This window comes from Hirundo rustica, chromosome 9, assembly GCF_015227805.2.
Source record: "Hirundo rustica isolate bHirRus1 chromosome 9, bHirRus1.pri.v3, whole genome shotgun sequence".
NCBI classification, from domain to species: domain Eukaryota; kingdom Metazoa; phylum Chordata; class Aves; order Passeriformes; family Hirundinidae; genus Hirundo; species Hirundo rustica.
This window is the reverse complement of record NC_053458.1, coordinates 21,955,209-21,975,277: the sequence shown is the minus strand read 5'-3', so window position 1 is coordinate 21,975,277 and position 20,069 is coordinate 21,955,209. Positions and strand designations below refer to the sequence as shown.

Below are 20,069 nucleotides of genomic sequence, written 5' to 3'. Positions count from 1 at the left end.
GGAAAAAGTAGCAGCTGCATTACATCTTGAAACACTAGTGCATGCCAGCCTGTCCAGAGACATGAGCAAAAAATTGTGATTTCCTTGTTTGAATTCTGCTTTCTGCGAAGATGCTCTTTTTTACATTCCCAGTTCTTGCTCAAAGAATAAGAGGGTAGAAAAACAGAGGACACTTTGAGGTGAAATATCATCCACAAAGCTGGCTTTTAAACTATTAAGATGTGTTTGACACGCTTAGCCATCACAGTGACATCTCCAAACATGCTGATTTGTGTGTTTGTAGGCTTTGACTAAGTTTTTTGTGAAAGTTTGCTGTCCAGAAATTGACTGTGCTCTTGAAATGAAACCCATCAGCTAATATTACATGTTTACAACACAGGCTATGAGGTGGGATACTGATTAGCCAAGCTAATTTAGGAACAGAACAAATGTGAGCAGCAGAAGTGATATTAGTTCAATCAAATATTTGATTGCGCTTCCAGAAATAATTTAATTGCAGAGCTCAAAACTATGCTTTGCCCGTTAGGATTTTACCTGATTGGTATTTTGTTAAATCCTGATACTGAAGAAACTTCCAAGCCCAAATTTAATGTGAAAGTACACACAGTAATATTGGCTTTTTGCTTACTGTTTAGACTTGTTGCATCTCTATCAGTATAAACTGTTACTCTTATTTAACAAGTCATAGTTGAACTCATGTTCTAAATGGACTTTTATATCTGCCCTTTTGAGCCTGACTGGCTGATTTATTACTTTATGTTGTTAGTCCTGTTTGAAATTGCAAGCACTTTCCTAGCATACAGGATTCAGGCCCTGGCTCTATGAGATTTGCTTTTTATTTAAAGCCAAGAAATTGGTTAATAAATTCTAATACTGCCTGCAATTTCCCAGTCTGTTGGATCACAATTCTACACTCTTTGTTACTGGAACACATTACTATTTATGGAAGATATGCACATATTTCAGTGTCCATAAATCATATACAAACATCTGTTCTTTAGATCAGTCGCTGGAGTATGGTAACTGGTTCTTACATTAATATTTGTGAAGTAATAGTCACCTATTCATGTTATACTTAAACTTTAATATTTTAGCAAATATTTCAGTAATTTAGCTTTTCAGGCAATGTTTGTCAAAACAGTAGAAATTACAAGCACAGTCTGGCATAGAGTTAGTTCTGCGTGGCTTGTACCTGAAAAATGCCAAGTGAAAATTGTAAGATAGAGGGTAAATATTCATAGCAACAGGATCAACCTGGCTAAAACACAAAAGGTTCTGTTAGTTTTTCTCTCTGGGTTCATTGCTGCATTTGAAGAGAATTTCTTTCCCTCCCCCTCCCTGCAACAGCTTTAAAGAGGCATCCTTATCTTATTTGATGAATCTGGACTGTGTGTAGTTGTCTACCTTTTTGTCTTAGTAGCCTGATCTATTTCCCATGTGCTTCTGCAGGCAAAGTTCTAAGGCCAGTAACTGTGAACGTGTGCTCTGAAAACGTACAATGTGTGTAGAAACCAGGGCTATGTATGAGGCAAAATGTAAGAGCTGGGAAAGCAATGCTGTAGGATAGGATAGGCACATGGGAAGGCAGAGGATGATAAGAGTTATGTTGTTCTGCCTTCAATCTGAGTGTTAGGATTTTTGGATAGAATTATTTCAGTTGTAAAGAAAAAAATCTTCAGCATCTATCGTGTTTAGCATTTATGTCAAGCCTTTATTTGGTTGTCATATGTACTGCGGGATCATTGGTTGTTTTTCAATATTTCCTATGTGTTTTTATTCTTTTTCAGGAATAAAGCTTTGATACATTGAGACTAGAGATACAAATGTCAGCATAGTTGAATTTTCATAGGAAGAACATATATATTTAAAAATGGAGAGCAAAAACATTCTATATTTTTAAAAGTTGAGTCCTACTGTAGTCAGCCATAAGACTTGAGATTGTAGTTCTTTTTCTGCAGAAAATTGACTTGCTTTTAAGTTGCCTACTAATCTTCTTGGTATAAAAAAATCCCAAACTGCTTTGGAATGAATTCAGAACCCCCTTTTAGGATTTTTTGAGTCCTTCAGTACCATTTGCATGTTGTCTTTTATGTTCTTCACAGTGCATATGTGAATGTATTTAGAAAAACATGCTTGTGGGTTTTCAAAGCCTTTTGTTTAATTTTTGCTCCTGATTTTTTTAAACAATTTTCTAGAATTTTCTGTCAGAGATGCTGTGAGTGTAGTTTTGCTTGAGAGATCCTCCATGTGTCCATCTCATTGCCACAGCAGAGTGTAATAGCAATTGGCTTTAATATCCCTTCCCCCTCCTAGTTATGTGTTACCATAGGAATGGTCTGTGAGAATAACCAAATTCAAATAATTATGGTCCTGCTGCACAAAGTTTCTTTTGATCAAGAGCAAGCCATTTGAACCCTGATGTTTAGTGGGTAATACTTACAGCCTCATAAAAGTGTAGTGATGGCTGATATCTCATAGTGCTTTGAACATGTGAAGTGCTATATAAACAATATAGGGCTATTGCACACAACTCAAGCTATTAGCGTTGGAGGCAGAGTGCCCCAGGCCCTTGGAGGGGAAGTCACGTCTTCACTGGAAAAGAGGCACCTTTTTGAGTTCTGTCTGCTTCCAGATTAGGTATCAGAAGCTCTTGAGGTAGCACAGAGACATGAAAGATATTTGGTTTTTCAAATACTCTGCTACACTGCACTGGATTCTAACAATTAGAACTGTGATTCTGCAAATGTGAGGATGGTAAATCATTGCATAGTTGCATTATTTCCTTTGCTCTAATTGTATTTTGGCATTTCTGCAATTTTTTCCTTTGTGAAATTTCTGTATGCAAATCTATTTGTTACTAACATCCTCGGTATTTTTCATGTGTAATTTGAAGCAGATGAGATTTTTTTGTTCCCAAAAATATCACCATACTTTACAGAATTTAGACCTCAAATGCAATTTGAGAAAGTCTAGGACACTTCATGAGTGTCTGTGTGTAAAATGTTTGTTGGTGAAATCTTGTTCTTAAAGGTAGCAATACAAGTTAAAAAACAGGCCAGGGGCATTTGCTGCCCAGCTGATGTAACTGCTTGTTAGAGCTGATGGTACAGCTCAGATGGGAACAGTTTTCCTAGGACGGAAGCAATTGCCTGATTTGCTTGGACTCTTTTCCACATTTTGCACACTCTGATAAACAAGGGCTTCTGCTCAGGCCCCTCAAGGCATGCCTATCCTTGCAATCACTACGACATGAAGTCTGGGGCAGTAGGAAGGCTCACGACTATCTTCAGGGAGAAGAGGAAATTCCTTGAAGTCTTTTTTACGCCTGTCATTGCTCCAGCTTAAAAACAAAGCAATTCTTGGTCCAGAGCTGGCAAAATGTTCTTTTTGCTTTTTGATGGTGTAACTTCTTTTCACCAGTGGAGACTATTCGAAAGGAATGCATTTTTTTGCTTTCTTGTTGTGTGGCATTTTTAATGTCTCAAGTTAAGCTCTTAAGCATGTTAAATGATGTAAACAAGTTTTGGATTTTTGTAACTGTTATCTAGGAACAGCCATTCAAAACAAATATGCTATTGACTCAGCTCTAAAAAGCTCTGAACACAGAAGCTCAGACTTTGAAGGACTGGGCACACAGTTTAAATATTTAGCATAGCAAAACCCATTGCAGTACAATTACTTGTACAGGATCCAATGATTTACAGCACAAATGCGAAGCATAATCCCATGTATTCAGGGAGAAAATGCCTAGTTAGTTTACCATTTTCTGGTGGTTCTTATTTATCAAAACCAGCACAAACACAAAATACCTTTTCCTGCTCTGCCAGAGGTTTTTTTTTTTTAAGTAATGCATATCCTTCTAAGGAAAAATAGCCCACAATACACAGATAGAAATTACCAGAACTTTTCTAAAGGCCTTATCTTTATTATTGAAAAATGGCATGGCCTTTAATGGTTTGTAATCTGCCTGTGTTTTTGTGGCTTTCTCAGCAACCTCCCCCTTGTCCTCATTGACCTCAGTTACCGTTTGAAAAGCTTTGTGCTTCAGTGACTACTTTAAACTTTCTATTGACAAAATAAAGCTGGACGCCTAATTTATTTTTCCAATAGAAGGTGTGAGTTGAAAGTGGTCATTGGCCCAAAAACCTACGGTGAAGATAAAGTTGATTTTAGTGAGAAGGGGGAGTGATATCTGATTTCCTTTTCTCTGTCCTTCAATCCACACCTCCCAGAGTCCAAAGTAAACTGCAGCTCCTACATCTTTCCCTGAAGTCTCCCTTTTCCAACCTCACAGCAGCAAGGAAAGTTAGGCCAGGAGACTATTTGAGTCCTCAACTCAAACTGGTTTGTGAATTCAAATTCTGTCTTTTAAAACTGTGGGAGGACTGACTGGAAGATTGGCAATGAAGTAAATGAGTGAATGGGATGAGGGAATGCATGTACAGCCAAATAAGTTAATAAATTATACCATTCTCTTTGCTTCACGTGCACCTATGTGTTGCTTAAATATACATGCAAGCGCATATGCCAACAGTTTAATGTAAAAAAGAAATTGAAATATCTATTTGTTTTGGAGATTTAAACAAAGCAGTACATCTGTAGAACCCAGAAGCCTCAAACATTATCAAAATGCATTTTTCTACCGCAGGGTCTTGCTTTTCTGCAGTACCCAATACATTTAAATATGAACCCTGTAATGAATTAGTAGGCTTTAGGAGTAAGTGGATGGCATTTTACGCCATCAGGACTTTCTGTAAAAGTCTCAAGAGATCCCCTTCTACCATCTTGGTAACCACTCCTAATCACAAATCATAATCTGAACAATCATAGATGATACTGGCTAGCCTGAGGAGTTTTGTTTCAATATCTCCCTGGATTTATAAACCATTCTTGTGGTTTATAAACCATTCTTGTACCTGCCTCTTTTCTTGCTAAAGGTAATCAGGGAGCTTGAGGCTCATGGATTGCATTTTCTGTGCTGTTCAAGGGTGTTCTATTTTATTTTGAAAAATCTGGATGAAATTCCATTTGGAGGGAAGTTCCATCCCTTAAGCCCTATGGTAACTCTATACTCTGAACACCTAAGGCAGAGATGTTGTGCTGGCTCTTAGCAGATAGGGTGAATTTCATTCTTACTGAATATGACCCAGGTGCTAAAAATCTCTATCTGAAAGTGCTGGGTTAAAAGCACAAGTCAACTAAGTGCATAAATATTATGTGGCTATATCTTTAATGGATTCCTGTCATAGACTTGCTTTTGTTTAAAGATTTCCATAACCCTGCTGATTTATTGCATCTTTTCTAGAAGTATGCTGTTAGCAGGAAACCCAGTTGAAGTGCTTTCAATCATGTTGGAGGATCATTATACTTTCACTTGAATAACTAATTAGTTGCAAGAATTAACCACTGCTGTTTAGCACAAAAACACTTTCAAGAAGTGCTTTCATTTTTGTTGTGGAAAATGACCTCAGGCACTTGAGGAGGTGGGGCAGAAAGGAGAAATAATGATCCTGCTGTCTTTTAATATAACTTTTGTTTTCAATTCCACCTGATAACTTGCAGGCAGCATAGCTGTATGAATAGGGCACTGCACTTGGAAGTTGGATAAATGTGTTCTGATCTTTCTGATCCCATGGACCTGACAGCTGACCTCAACCTACTGACTGAGACTGGTTTAAGACTCCAAAAGCTGTCACTTAAGGCTTGGGAGATGGAGTGCAGGACTGAGGAAGAAATAAATTAGTGAATAGGATGGAAGGAAGAGCAGAATATGGCTAAAGAAAGGATATAACCAGTCTTATGTTTCTGAAATTTAATATTCTTCTTGTGAAATTTAGATTTCTTTTTTTTCTTGGTATATGAGGGTCCTGTCTTGAGCTGATTTTTGTCACATGGTGTTCACAGCACTGCTAATCTAATGTCAAACACAGTGAGGTGAGGAAGAACAAACAGCTCAAATACGTAGTGATTCACCATGCTTCTGAGGTAAAAACTGGGAGGAATTTGAAGACAAATGATTTCTGAAATCTAGATTCTCCTCTAATATAAAATTCATTTACAAGCCAATAAAAGTAACAGATCCTAGACAGATTTTTTTGTCTAGAACTGCAATTTTGCCGGTTATTGGAGAAATATATATAAATTTAATTTTAAATTATAAAATAAAAGCACAATAGGATGCATATACAAATCAGTTACCTCCTTTCAGTCTTCTCCTCTCTCTAGGAGGAGAATTCCTCAGGTATTTGATAAAAATGAGAAGTATTGGCCAGTAAGGTGAGGACAAGGGGGGAGGGGGGAGTTTATTGGTAATTTTTCTCTCCTTTTCCTTCTCTCTTAAGTACACTTGCAAGATAAGAAAATTGTCTTTGATATGTGTATCTGAGATGTGATATTGGAATTATTCAGTGCAAAAAGAGACTGGGATGCTCACGACAAACCCCATCTGAATATAAAATACAAAGGTGCCTATAATGCTTTTAGCACTTTTACCGTCTCCTCTGTTTTTTGCCATCTTTCCAATCCTTAAGCGCCTGTTTTGGGTACCTGAACTCAGGATTGGAATCTCATTCAGCTCTTTATGATTACATTGGATTGCCTGCATAATGTGTCTCTTGAAAATATTTACATAAATGCAGTACATTCTGGTGTCTATGGGTTTGACTTTTGGCAAAACAAAACAAACAAAAGTTGGCAACATTTTGGTACATGAGAACGCAGGAGACAGAGGTTTACATATGTGCAAGTCTTTGCTTTCTAGAGAATTCCCTACCAGGCCTTTTAAAACAATACATTACCCTGAAATTGCATGCAGAGAATTTCAAAAGGACCAAAGTATTTAAAAAATTCTCTTTCCTTGATATTCAGGGGAATTGTTGCTGAAATCCCAGTGCTCTTATTTTGTGCATCACTGAAGACTGAAATCTGAGTGTAAGAATATCCCAGAAATTAAATTCCTTGCAGTTTGTCTCTCAGGTGAACACTATGCAATAACCCAAGATACTCTAGTTCTGGAGATGGTGAGAGTGTGGTGCTAACACCAAGGCTGTGGGTTCAATCCCCTGTGGGTTGTTCACTCAAGTGGGATTTGATGTTCCTTGTGGGTCCCTTCCAACCCAGAATATTCTGAGATGTAACAGTTCATTCTTTGTAGTAATTACAGCTGAGTAACATAGAACTGAATATAAACCCATTAGGGACATCCAAGTCAGATGTTAATGACAGATGTCTCAATTTCCCTTTCCCCGCTATCAACATGTTCTCTGCTTTGCTCTCATTACCTCATTTTGCTTTGCTTGCTCTTTCATTTTGATCTGTAACTGTTCAGTGAGTATAAAGCGTTTTCAAATAATGGGTGCTGACTTTGAAGGCAGTTTCAAATTTTAGTTTAGGCTTCTGCCTGTGGTTCAAATTGGGTGTATTTGAGTTCTTACATCTAAATTTTGAAATTCCCTCCCACTTGGATATTATTCATGCCACATCAAATACTGACTTACTGATCTTCAGTCATCACATGTCCCTATGTCATGGAAAATATATGGTCCTTTTAGTCTTGTATAACCAAATGTAGCGGAACATGTGTAGTCTAAAAACCTGCATATCTAGGGAGAAGAGAACGTAAGACTCCCCTTTTAATAAAAAAACTTTGAAATACGTTAAAACACATAGCTATGCCTCCCTTGCATTTACACTTTAGTTATTGGATGATATCACAAAACCAGAGCTGATCATGAATGAATCAAGAGCAGAATAGCCCTAGACCTCTTTACTGAGAAAGTGCCTTAACTGGATATGTTACAACCCTGAGGGAGAGAAATATTACTTTAAGTGGATTATAGGAAAAAGCATGTAACTATGTTCCATTTTTTCCATCCAGGAGACTCCTATGTATTACTTGTGTGTAAATGTAGCTAATGTTCTATTTTCAGTAGCTGTGGTCACATGCAGCTGAAAAGACGAAGTGAGAAAGTGGGTTGGGTTTGTCATGCGTTTGAGAATCCTTGCTTTTATTGGGCCTGTGCCGAGTAAACCAAATGTGTAGGGATTAGCTCCTAAAGCACACTACAGGTGATTTCAGGCAAATGGAAAGAAAGTCACACTGTGGGAATTGGAAAAAATTCTGAATTGGAGAGACTGTGCTTGCTTGTCTGGTATAGTCCAGAAAGATTTTTTTTCTTTTTTCCTCCTTTTTCTCTGCCATTTCCTCCTCTGCTGAGAATATAAACCAACCTGTTTGTCTTCCTTTCTGGTTTACCAACGTGGGAGTCTGTAAGCATGCTGACAAGTAATATGTTTCAACAAAATTTTACTGAGCACAAGCATCCAAAGGCTGCATATCTCATCAGTTAATGAATTTTGATGTTCAGCATAAAGCATGACTGCATTTCTCAAATGGTCAGCAGTTCTCCATACAGAGCTGGTGGTGGATTGAAGTTTCTAGCATTTAAAAGCCCTTAAGTGCAGTGAATGAGTATAAATCCACTCTCTTTACAGTTACAAATAATTGTTGGAATTTTGTGGTTCCTGAGTGGAATTGGGAATAGTTCCACTGTTCAAAACAAATCTGTTCTTTTCAGATTATACCATGTTTCATGAAAACGAACAATTAATAGTCTTGCTTGCATTATGGCTTCGTTGTATCTAATACTTTCATGTATGTTAGAGATATTTGGCAGAGTTGCATAGTCAGAAGCTGAATGATGAACAGAGTCTGCATTCTCTTCGTTTTGGTGTGCTGCCCATGATTTTTACCTCACAATGTTCATTTGGTGGGGAAAAAAAAAAAAATAGTAGGTCTTAAGCCCCAAAACTACTTTTTTCTTATTCTTTCTTGTGCTGTCTTGAGCCTTTGTATAGCACTAGTATCAACTATTCCACCAGAGACTTTGAAAAGCACCTACCACGCTGCCAGATTCCTGTTGCAGAGAAGCTAGATGGTGCCAGAAATCAGTCACTCTGTGCTAAATATTGCTGCTGGCTCCACTCCCCGTCTCTCAGAGTCGGTAGAAGTCTAATCTTCTGTTCTTCAGTGAAAAGATGGCAGGATGTAAAATGCCATGTGAAGTTGCTGTTATGTAACAAACGTTTTGCCATCCTGCATGGTTAAGGAGTTAAAGTGGTCTCTGCTCTGAAAGTGCATTTGAAAGGGTATCTTGTATTATGTGGAACGCTTTTATGCTCAGCTGATATGGTATTTGTCATTTACTTCTTCACTTGCCAGACCTTTAGCTCTGTGAATTTAGAAATTCCTCTGTTTTAAAGAGCTGGTTTGCTTGCAGTCAGGTCTAAGCATCGATATCACACTGCCTCACATGTGCACAGAACATGACCCAGCAGAGTTCCTGTAAAGCAGTTCAGCTACCCCCAGCATTCACCACACAGATGATGCTTGTGCAGAGTTTACATGCTGGAATTAAAATGGTGTAATATGAAAATTAAACTCGGAAAAAGTAATGCTGATGGTAAATGTGCAAACAAATTTGTTCATAATTGCAAATGCATCTTCATGGCATTTCCAATTCTTATAGCATCCAGGGACCTTTCTAAAAATGCAAAGAGCCATTTCTTTGTATAGGAAGAAATAGAATTAATTTTTCAATCAAACTTAAAATATGCAGATAGTTTTTAGTAGGCATTTAAAACAATCATAAAAAAATTAGCCTAGTGTAATCAAGCTGCTGTATTTCTGTTAAATATGTTCCAAAGCTGGGTTAAGGTGCTTAATTAGCACACAGTACCAAAATACAAAATCTGAATTCTCAAAACATTCCATTCAGTTCTTGTCTCACCATGGAGGAGCCCAAAGCCACTGGCCACAAAATATCTGCCGGGCAACTTTTCTGTTGCTTGGGCCAGGCTGGAGCCGAGTCCCCCTCTGCAGAAGTGCCTGGCTGGCCTCACTTCAGCGCGTCTTGCACAGCAGGCTGACAGCGTGTGCAGGTCCCTTTCCCTCGGCTTTCTGCTCCTCTGAGCAGGCATTAGAACAAATCCTACACATCAGGGAAGATGGTGTCTCCATTACCAGGTGTATCCTCCATTGCCAAATCAATGTTTAAATCGCTCTTTGCTTCTTGAGGAAGCATTTGGGAGCATCCCTCAATCATGATATCTTCTTGTAGCTGGAGGTGGGTTTAGGTTTGAAATCCAAGGTCTATGTCCTGGGTGGGTAAGCGGTTTCTTCAGAGATAGGTGGTACAAGTGCCTGCTCCTTTGCCCGTTGGCAGAGAAGTGTTTTCAAGGCCCAATTCCAGGAGAGAGATTCTGGCCGTATTGTTGTAAGGCCAGTGGAACTTTAAAGATTGCAGTTCTAGGCCTGTGGCTCTCATTATTCCCCCATATAGTTCAGAAGGACTACCCTCAACCTGCAGACCTCTGAGGGTATTTTTATGTGTGCAGCTCTTTAGGCAGCTCTGTGTATTGCCTAGACATGAATCTCTATGGATATTTTTGGGTATTGATGGTTGGAAGATAACTGCAGTGTTTTGCTGAACTGTGAGTTCAGACCTTTGGTTGCTCTAACCCTTTTTCAGGACTCTTCTTTGCCTTCTAACTAGGAAATGGCTGTGATGATTGTGGGTTTTGGTTGACTCCCCTTGTCCTTAACTAAGAAGCTAATGTATTCTTTGTTGGGTGTTCTTCTTTCCTCATAGGTCTAAGTTGAGATTGCTCCCTCTGCTGAAGTGACAGCTCCTGGGTGATGTGTGATACTGCACAGCCAAGAAATCTGCATGCAGGATGTGTTTTCTCCAGCTCCATAATTTTTCAAGAAGAGGTTTAGCAGGTAAACCAGAGCCCCAAAGTCTGTTTCCATTATCAAAAACCTTAGCTTCAACTCCTAATTCTAGAAATACAGATGTATGAACCCAGTATTTATGCATATGACTTTGACAACTGAAAACGTTAGCATATGAATTTGAAGGTCTGAAAAGGATTTTCAGAATGCAAATTAACTTTTTGCTAAATCTTACACTGAAAGTTAAACCTGAGAATTTTAAAGAAAATAATACTTATATGTAGAAAACTCTAGGGTTTATTACTCTGTCAACAAGACAGACACAAACAGAAGGCTTGTTATATCTTATAAGCTCTTTTCTGGACATAAATGTTGACAAACACCTGAGAGAAATTTCTTGTTTAAAGATTTTTAATATTTTTAATTACTAGTGGGAGCAACCTATAATATTTTAAGACAGTTTTTCTCCTTAAATAACCTTTATTTTGGATGCTGTGATTTACCTTCAGTGTAAGAGAGTTTTAGCCTTTCCTATCTGCAAAGCTGAACCTTAAAAAGTGCTATATGCAGTTTTCTTCTACTCTATGTATGCCAACTCAAGTTGTCCTAATAAAGGAGTACTTTCCTTTTCAGGTGGGGATTTCTTAAGGTATTTTTCTTTTACATTGACTTTGGAAGCAGTGAAATGAGTTTTTAGCTTCCTTACTTATGTTTGATTGCTTTATTACTGAAACTTTATGCAGATTTTTGTTTATTGCTTAGAAGATCAGGTGATTGAAATTAATTTAGTTACTCTTCTCTAGATGCCTTTTGGGCATACTTGGAAAAACTGCTTGTACAAATGTGCTGTAGTGTGAATCTTGCTCGCTTTCATTTGATTTTTCATTTGTTACTTTGAGGCAAGAAGAACAAAGGTTGCTTATGTAAAATGAGAGCACAGAAGCATGGCAAACATGCCTATTCTTGTGAGAGGTGTGGTGTGTAATAGCTTATGGTGAGGTGTATTTGAAGAGTTATTATGACTAAAAAGATGCTGCCTAATATAAAGGTCTGGTAGAACTACTGCTTCCACTGCTTCTGATTGTATTTTTCCTCTTTACTTTCCTGCTTCTCCCATCTGCATTTTCCCTTCATGAGGGAGGGAGTTTATAGGGGGAAAACTAGCTGGCAACAGAAGTGTGCTTCCAGCTGGACTCTAAAGATAAAACTCAAAAATATGTTGCAAAAATGCACTGGAAAAAGGGAAATAATAGCCTTGGGAGCTCTCTGTTGTGAACTGTGGCAGCTGGGCAATTGCATTGCAAGGGGCTATGTGTCTGTGGCTTGTGACTAAGTTGGTAATTATAAACTGAAGATAATTCAGTGCACTATTTATATAATTTCTTGTTAAATTTTCTTGTATGTTCACTTGTGATTCTGTTTAGGTTTGGCATTTTCGTCGTACTGTGTTCACATAGCTTCCTGCTTTTCTTATGTTTGGGAAAAATCTGGTCAGAAAGCTTTTGCTATGTTAAGTGGTAGAGGTATTTTTTTCAGGACCAGAATGCAGGCATAGATATTTCTGTGGGTTTGGAAAAGTCTCCTTTTCTTTGGAGTTGGTTTTGGTCTCTTTGCTCTTCAAGTATTCTCTCCGTATTTTTTCAACTCAAACATACGCACTTAATAATGAAAACTGATAATGTTTCATCTGCTAGGTATGTGATTAAAAATGTTTGTCCAGACCTGCACCTTAAAAAGAGGTGTCTTGATGAGCTCAGCAAAACAGTTCCCAGATTATGCGAATTTATGTTCACTCCAGAGAGTATCTAATCATCTGATTAAAAAAGTAATTAATTATTGAACTGATATGCAAACTCCTTCTAATGTGGTAGCTTAAATTTTACTCAAATTTATTTGATTTTTCATATTATTAAATCTATAACTTAATTTTAAAATTATAGATGTGGTAGGCCTGCTGCAAGTTTCTCTACTACCCTATACATCTGAGTGACGGTGAGCAGTGAAAAGTGTGGACAGGAGGAATAGTTCCTACCTCCTTGTGTGCCCTTGAGTCCCATCACACATCCCTGAACATAGGTGGTTGCCACTTGGCTGTGCAAGGAAGTTATTTAATATGTGCACCTGGATTTTTGTCTGTAGAAATTAGGTATTCCTGACAGTCATTGTATGCAAGTTGAAATTGGAAGATGTAGTTGAAGGACTTTATCTGGAGAAGCCAGGGAAATGGCTGAAAATTTTATAAGTCATGAATACACAGATATATTTTATCAGGAAAGTCAAAATTTGGTCACCAAGTACATGTCTGAGTGTAAACAGGTCTGAATAAAAGAGGGTCTTTGAGACACAATGTAACAGATTTCTATGATGGTCAAGAGTGGAAAAGGATTTTACAGTGTCAAATATTTTTGTTTGTTTGCTGGACTTCACAGAGCAAAAACTTTCCATGTAGTTGAGAAGAAAATCAAAATATTTTGATACTGATTTTTGTAAAGGCTTATTTCTGTCAGCACTCCATCAATAATATCTGCTAGAAAATATACTGACCTAAACATTTAATCTTATGTTGTTCTACACAAGTATTGAAGAATGCATGTAGTGGAAACACAGTACACCCATTTCTTTGGGGTACATCCTGAACTGAATAATAAAATGGTGTTTTCCTTCGATTTAAAAGGAAAAAGATATGAAAATATATAAAAAGTTGTAAAATGGAATGCATTCAGTCGTTAATATCCCTGAAAATCTTGGAAATATGTAGTTTAACAGGGGACTGGTGATTTGTAAGAGAGAATGCAGAGGGTACTGATCATTCTCACTTTGGTTAGTGTTCGAATGCAGTCCCCTTCCTATTCTCTCAGTGAATTTCCTATTGCCTCATCAATAGGACATATCAGTAAGTCTAAAAATGGTCCTGCTATCCCAGTTTGCAGCACAGGATAGAGCAAAAAGGTATTCTACTTTTTCCCAAGTAAGTCCTTTCATTCTACACCTGAAACACAGGTTACAGCTAGCTGTTTTCAAGTATGAATGAAATGGTTGTCAGGAAATACCACATCTTTTTAAGAAGATGTCTGAAGAGACTATCTGGTATTTTAACCCTTATTTAAAGGTTAGAGATCAAGTTTACTGAATCAACTAAAGGAAGTAGACTATGCAGAGGATCTCCAGTTTTTGAGAATTCAAACTGAATATCTTTTAATAGACTCTTTTGGGGGGATTGTCACACTCACTTATAAACAGTGAATTGTTCCAGGGCTAGCTCTGAGCTAAACAGTATGTCTTCAAAGTAGGTGTTGAAAAGGGCCTGATGTTATTTGACTTTCCTCTTAGCGAAGTTAAGTGGAAATTCTTGTGCTGACTTTTAAAGCTGAATTTAGGAAAGGATGATTACTTCTGTGCAAGGAGGATTTTCTGTTTGAATTGTTAGAGCAAACCATCAGTACCTGGAATGAATCTAGTCCAGGCTGACTCCACCAACTCCTTAAGAGCTTTTGAGGCAGTTGTACTGAATGACAATAATTGATAAGAAATTAAATATTAGTGAGGCATTGATAACTATGGTCAGATTTAAATGATTCAAAAACTAAGAGTATTTGCAAAGGATTGTCCATATCAAGATTCGGAGATTGTACCAAGTCTCCTAATACACCATTATCTAGTGGTCTGGTCTAAATTGAGTGCATTTAGCAGTGGTTACCATGGGTAGTATCTCACATACCACAGCTGTTTCTTTTCACAAAGGAGAATGCGTGTCACAAAGAATAGTTAAATGTACATTTCTTCCAATTCAGTCACAGGCTGATATAAGCTCCTATGTACATTTTTTATCAAGTAAATATATAAAATTTTGCCTTGTATTATTACTGACATGTCAGGGGAGGCTGGTGTCTTCCATCTTACTGATACTTGAAACATGGACAAGTTGCCCAGCACAGGGTAGTGCCAAGATTTTCTCTGCTTTGAGTAGCACACTGGACTAGGTGAGGGACTGAGGTCCCTTCCAACCTCACTTATTTCCAGAGGGTCTCTGATTTCAGTCATGCTGTGTATGGGTTTTGATTGAACTGCATCAGAGGCCCTTCTGTTGATAGTTCAGACAGCAGAAGACTTTAAAGGAGCTTTACATCTAAATGTTTGTCAGCTGTCTGAGAAGAACTTCTGTATCTGAATTGTACTGAGCTTTCTGTTCTAAAGGTCAGGAATAATAAATATATCTTTTTGACTACTGACACTTGAAAAAAACCCCAAACATTTGGGATCTTCCTGTATACACATGACTTTCTCCAATGCCTATAGTGTGGTGGCCTTTTGCAGTGGTTTGACTGTGAGAAAGGATGAGTGAAAAGCTGGGTGGAGTTTCGTTATGCTTCCATAGTCCTCTGTACAGTGCCAAATCATTGTAACTTGGGACGAAGTTGAAAATGGAGTGTGGGAGGAGATAAATCATGTGGCATTGGAGGGGAAAACAAAGAAATAAAGAAGCTACATCACTAAGATATTAAATGCTTTTTTCATTTAGAAAAAAATAAGATAATTCCAAGATCTTGAAAGAAAATTGTAGACTAATTTTTGTCTTCCCTTGCTCGATGGAAACAATTTTAAAACTTTAGTTGAGCTGCTAAATATATTCAGTTGCCCTAGGTGTTCTTGGCAAGTTTAGAACATGCACAAAAGTTTTCATGAATTCCTGATATCTGGCTTTTCTGAATTGAGACTGTCTTTAATAAGCAAAAATCACTGATGTTTTGCATATGGCCTTAAAAATAAGCTAATACAGAGTAAAATTAGCTGACTAAATATTGTGATTTTTTTTTTTTTTTCTTACTGTGAATACTTTGATATTGTGGGTGCTTGAAATTATGAATTGCACATGCAGAAAGTAGGAAATAATGGAATCTTGGAGATTGTTCCATGTAAAAATCTTTCATCTTAAGTGGAGTTGTCCATTTGAGGGCTACAAGCAGCAGACCAGCTTATAAGAGCAGATGTCCCCCCGCACACCCCCCAAGAGCTTTGTGACCTTGAAATAGCTTGCTTGAGGTTTTTGAGATTGAAAAAAGTTTTAAATGCTGGCTAAAATTCTGAATTTGGTACCTTGCTCTTTAGTGACCTGCTATGACCAGTTTAGCTTTCTAGTAGTATAATTTAGAAAAAGAAATGTTTCAGAATTGCCTTGCAATTGTTAAGAAATATCAATATATTTTCTTTTAAGATGCTATCAAAGAATAAATTGTTATTTAATCAGTATTTTTCATTGTTAATAACTGTATGTAAAGGTCAATACATACAGTATTATGCTTCTGAGAAACAGTATTTCAGTAAATATGGAATACTTTACTGAAAGTAAATACAAAAAATACCTAATACTCAAAATAACCCAATAGAAACAAGAAATCCCACCTGATGTAGTTTAGAAGAAATTAGTTTGCTTTGAAGCATATTTCTGACTCTCTAGCAATATCCTGTATTTTCGTTTTAAATTCTCCATGATTTTTTTTATCTGCCTCTGTATTATTTGTACGTCTGAAAATTTCATTGCTGCAAACAGGAGACTTGGATATGTGATGAATGAAGTGTTGCAGCTGCCTGAGTAAGAAATTTTTGTGGTGCTAAAGACAGACTTGTCTCCTGTATCTATCCTTTGGCAGAGAAAAAGGGTGATTGAAGAGAAGTAGAATATATGAAAGCCCGGCTAAAGCCCAGACACACTGACATTGTAATACAGCCTGTCGTTGGGTGATGTGGTTGTTTTGACTACATGGCTACAGCAGGTCTATAATTTAAATGCCGTTAATGGCACAGAAAACAATAGAGACAGGAATACTGTAAAATCTTTGGGTCGGTACTTACAATGCAGATGAATTAGCCCTTTGAACTTGTCATGCCAAATGTTGTCCAAAGTTTCCATGAGGAAAGCAGTTTGTTTTTGTGGTGTTTTTTCTTCCTCTCCTAGCACAGACAGACATTTTCTGTTTAGATTCCTTGGCTTGTGTCACTGCAAAAATCCCAGGCAAAGGGAGGCTGATTCTATTTTGCCTCACTCATGTCCTGTTCACACATTCAGTAGAGAATTCGCTATTGTCAGTAGTCATGACTGTGTTTTCTTTGTGCCCCTTGTCTTTTGAATATGCTTCTTTATACTTTTCCTAAAGTCACACACAGAACTAGTTTCACCAGAAGCTCTTGGTGTTTAGCTGTAACAGAGTTACACATAGTCCTGTGACTGCACCCCAGCTATAATATCTCATTTGTTTCCACTTGGCTGTTGTAATGTTTTCTGCCACTTAGACTTGTCCTTTCCCTTGCTCTCTTTATTCCTTTTTCTTTCTTGCCCCCATCTAAAATTATATCTGACTTTGTTTTGCTTCTTGAACTTCACTGTAAGTACATTTCTGTACCCTCACAGATGTCAAACATTTAATGCACCTTGGTGTAATGTATGCTCTAATTATTTGCCAAATTGGAGTGAGTCTTTCCAGAAACAGTTCCTGGTCTTTGAAAATCTTGAAAATTTATACAATATGTTAATTGTGAAGGTTTTTTAGAACATATTTCAAAGGAGGAGAAGAAATGCTGTATAAGTGCAACTTACTTAAAGTGCTCCACCACTTCTAGCAGGAGATGTTACAATAGTTGTATTATTACATTATCTCTTTACAAATGCCTTTGTAAATTTCCCTTAGGCTTTTTTTCTGCCTTTAAACTGGTTCTCTGTGTGTACATGGTACTACACCATGTAAATACTTAGCTGTTTCCAATTTTGGCTATGTGGATGGACTCTTATCAAAATATTCATGCAGTGTTAACAAAACTGAAAACCAACTGATACTCCATGAACTATAATGAAATATTAAAAGTTCCTAAACAGCTAGGTACACAGTTTCAGGAAAGTTGTTTCTCTTTATAGTACAGAGTGGTAAATGTAGGTATTTAGGTGTCTTTCTGTTTTCACTTAAAAACAAATCATACCTGAAATTCAAAGTGTATAAAGTAGACATGGATCTACTTAATACTGAAGGTAAATAGAATTGAAGAAGAATAGTTAATTTATTCTTATTAAGTTTGTATTAACTTAATCTTTGGTTCTTAGCAGAAGAATTTATTGAGAATTTCTTTATCTAGTGTCTCAAGTGTTTATAAACAGGGTCTTTCAAATCTGTGTTCATCAAAATGGCTTTCTACTAAACCTGTGCATTCATAGAACAATTCAGGTTCTCCCAAAATATTGATGCCAACATGTGCAAAAAAGGGAATATTATGTGTGTTTTGATCTTGGAAGGAATCTTGATCAGAATACTCAATAAAATAAAAAATGGTACGATTGGCCAACTGGAAGCAATTGTCTTTGTTTATTTCTTTCTCAATGTAGTAGGTTGAGCACTGGCCCAGCCTTCTTGGTTTTTTCCCTTAACCAAAAACCAAGCCACTTCAAACCACCACACTCAAGAATATTAACAAAGAAAGATTTTGCATAGGCCACTATTCCTGGCTACTCCAATCAGTACTTTTCAGTTTTGTCTGAAGAGAAGTTAATTATTTGTCTTGCACTTGTTGCCACAAACTCTGAGGAGTAACATGAAACCAAAGCAGAAATTGAGAGAAGTAATAGCTAGCATTTACCCAAACTTATTTTTAGTTAGATCATACTGAGTTAGTGAAAAAACTCTCTTTAGAGGCAGGTTTGGTTATCACACTATTTTTCTACTTAGGAAATAATTTCTGAAATGAAAGGGAACTATTCACACTCAATGGGATTAAAATATAGAGTGAATCTGCACATTTTTTTATGTGTCAGAAAAATATACTATGCACTTTGACAATTTTTTCCAAGTAAGTGCCTTGTACACAAGTAATTTCTTCAATACCAGGATGGTTGTTAGTTTTCTGTGAACAGCCCCAAGTATATTTTATAACCTGAGCACAGTTCATTTCCTGATGTAATAGTGCAGTCCCAGCTGCCCTCACAAGAGCAGAATTCCAGATGTTCCCGTTTTGCTGTATGGAGCAGTGCTGTAACTGTTGGACAGCAAGGATAAAATTTGGCTCTCTCATAATGCTTTATCTGTAGAAATACTTTCACTGTGGCTGCAGGAATGTGTGTATACATTAGGAAAGAAACTATATTATGGATTTCAGTCTTAAAACGCATTCATATGGCCCAGGTGATTGCAAGAACCACTTGGATTTGAGAATAAAATGATGACATTTTAAGTGGCAGGTAAGGAAGGAATTAACCATTATCTAAAGCAGCATACATGTAACAGAGCCTGTGATTTGAGCCTGTCATTCATTTAATAACTGAGGTTGGAAAGGGCTCATGAGATCACTGTCCATCAGCAAACCTAACACTGCCAGGGACACTACTTAAATCTTGTTCCAGAGCACCATGTGTATATGTCTTTTAAGTACCTCCAGGGATGGTGACTTCATAACTTCTCTGGGAATGCTTTTCCAATGCTTGATAGGCTTTTTGGTAGAGAATGTTTTCCTAATATCAAATCTAAATGGCCCCTGGTGCAACTTGAGGCCATTTTCTCTTATCCTATCACTTTGTTACTTGGGAAAAAAAGTACACTTGACACTCAGTCATGCTCTGCTGCAGCCTCCTGTGAGGTAGTTATAGAGAGTGATAAATTCTCCCCTGAGCCTCCAGAGTTCGTAACTCTAGTTCTCTCAGCTGTTCTTGGGTGGACTTGGGCACTGGACCCTCCACTTTAATCATGCAACTTCTCGCTTTTGTCATGACTGCAGTTCGTGTATAAACCTATCTATGTAAGAGTTCCTAGATGTTCAGCCTCAGTGTTTCTCCTGTTGTTTCATGGAACTGTTTATATAGGACACTAAAAGCTTAATAAAGCTTGGAGTCAGTAAAAACAAAGCCTGTGAGAACTACTTTAGTTGTGGTTGTTCTCATATTTTTGGTATTATTTCAGAATATGTCCTACTATAGTCGAAGTTGCATCTGTTCAAATTTCTTGAATGTGTTTGTGGCTGGGTTGGGGGCTGGTCCCAGGTTCCTTCCACACTTAATAGCTCCGTTAAATACTGTGGATATTCTGGTTGTGGGTTTTCCCATTTTAAATCTTCTTTTCAGATAATTTAAATGCCTTAGTGATCAGTTGGTTAGGGCAGAAAGCTTCTCACGTACCAACTGTAGTTGCCACTTGTGGCAGAAAAGATCAAATGTGGTTTTTTTCCATTCTGAAACTCTCTGTGGCCATTTCTATTTACCTAATTGGCTTAGGCTGAAAATGATTAATTTTTTTTAACAAGATTTAGCAAGATGGACTCTTGATTTCATGTAATGATACTGATGTTTTATTGCAATAGAAATTTG

At 37.3% G+C, this 20,069-nt stretch overlaps 1 protein-coding gene and 1 long non-coding RNA gene across 13 annotated transcripts in view; one reads left to right on the top strand and one right to left on the bottom strand.

Moving 5' to 3' along the window:
• Positions 1–20,069, top strand: part of LOC120756726 (uncharacterized) — a 187,954-nt gene that overhangs the window by 24,806 nt on the left and 143,079 nt on the right. For all 3 annotated transcript variants that reach the window (XR_005702230.2, XR_005702231.1, XR_009208138.1), the window contains exon 2: positions 10,650–10,780. This is a non-coding gene — a long non-coding RNA (uncharacterized LOC120756726). The remainder of the gene's footprint in view (positions 1–10,649; positions 10,781–20,069) is intronic.
• The window catches only part of LOC120756725 (uncharacterized), a 61,591-nt gene that overhangs the window by 5,013 nt on the left and 36,509 nt on the right, over positions 1–20,069 (bottom strand). For 2 of the 10 annotated variants that reach the window (XR_005702226.2, XR_009208137.1), the window contains exon 4: positions 16,583–16,681. The exons of the other annotated variants lie outside the window; for them this stretch is intronic. The gene's annotated coding sequence lies outside the window, so the exon portion shown is untranslated. The remainder of the gene's footprint in view (positions 1–16,582; positions 16,682–20,069) is intronic. 10 annotated transcript variants of the gene reach the window in all.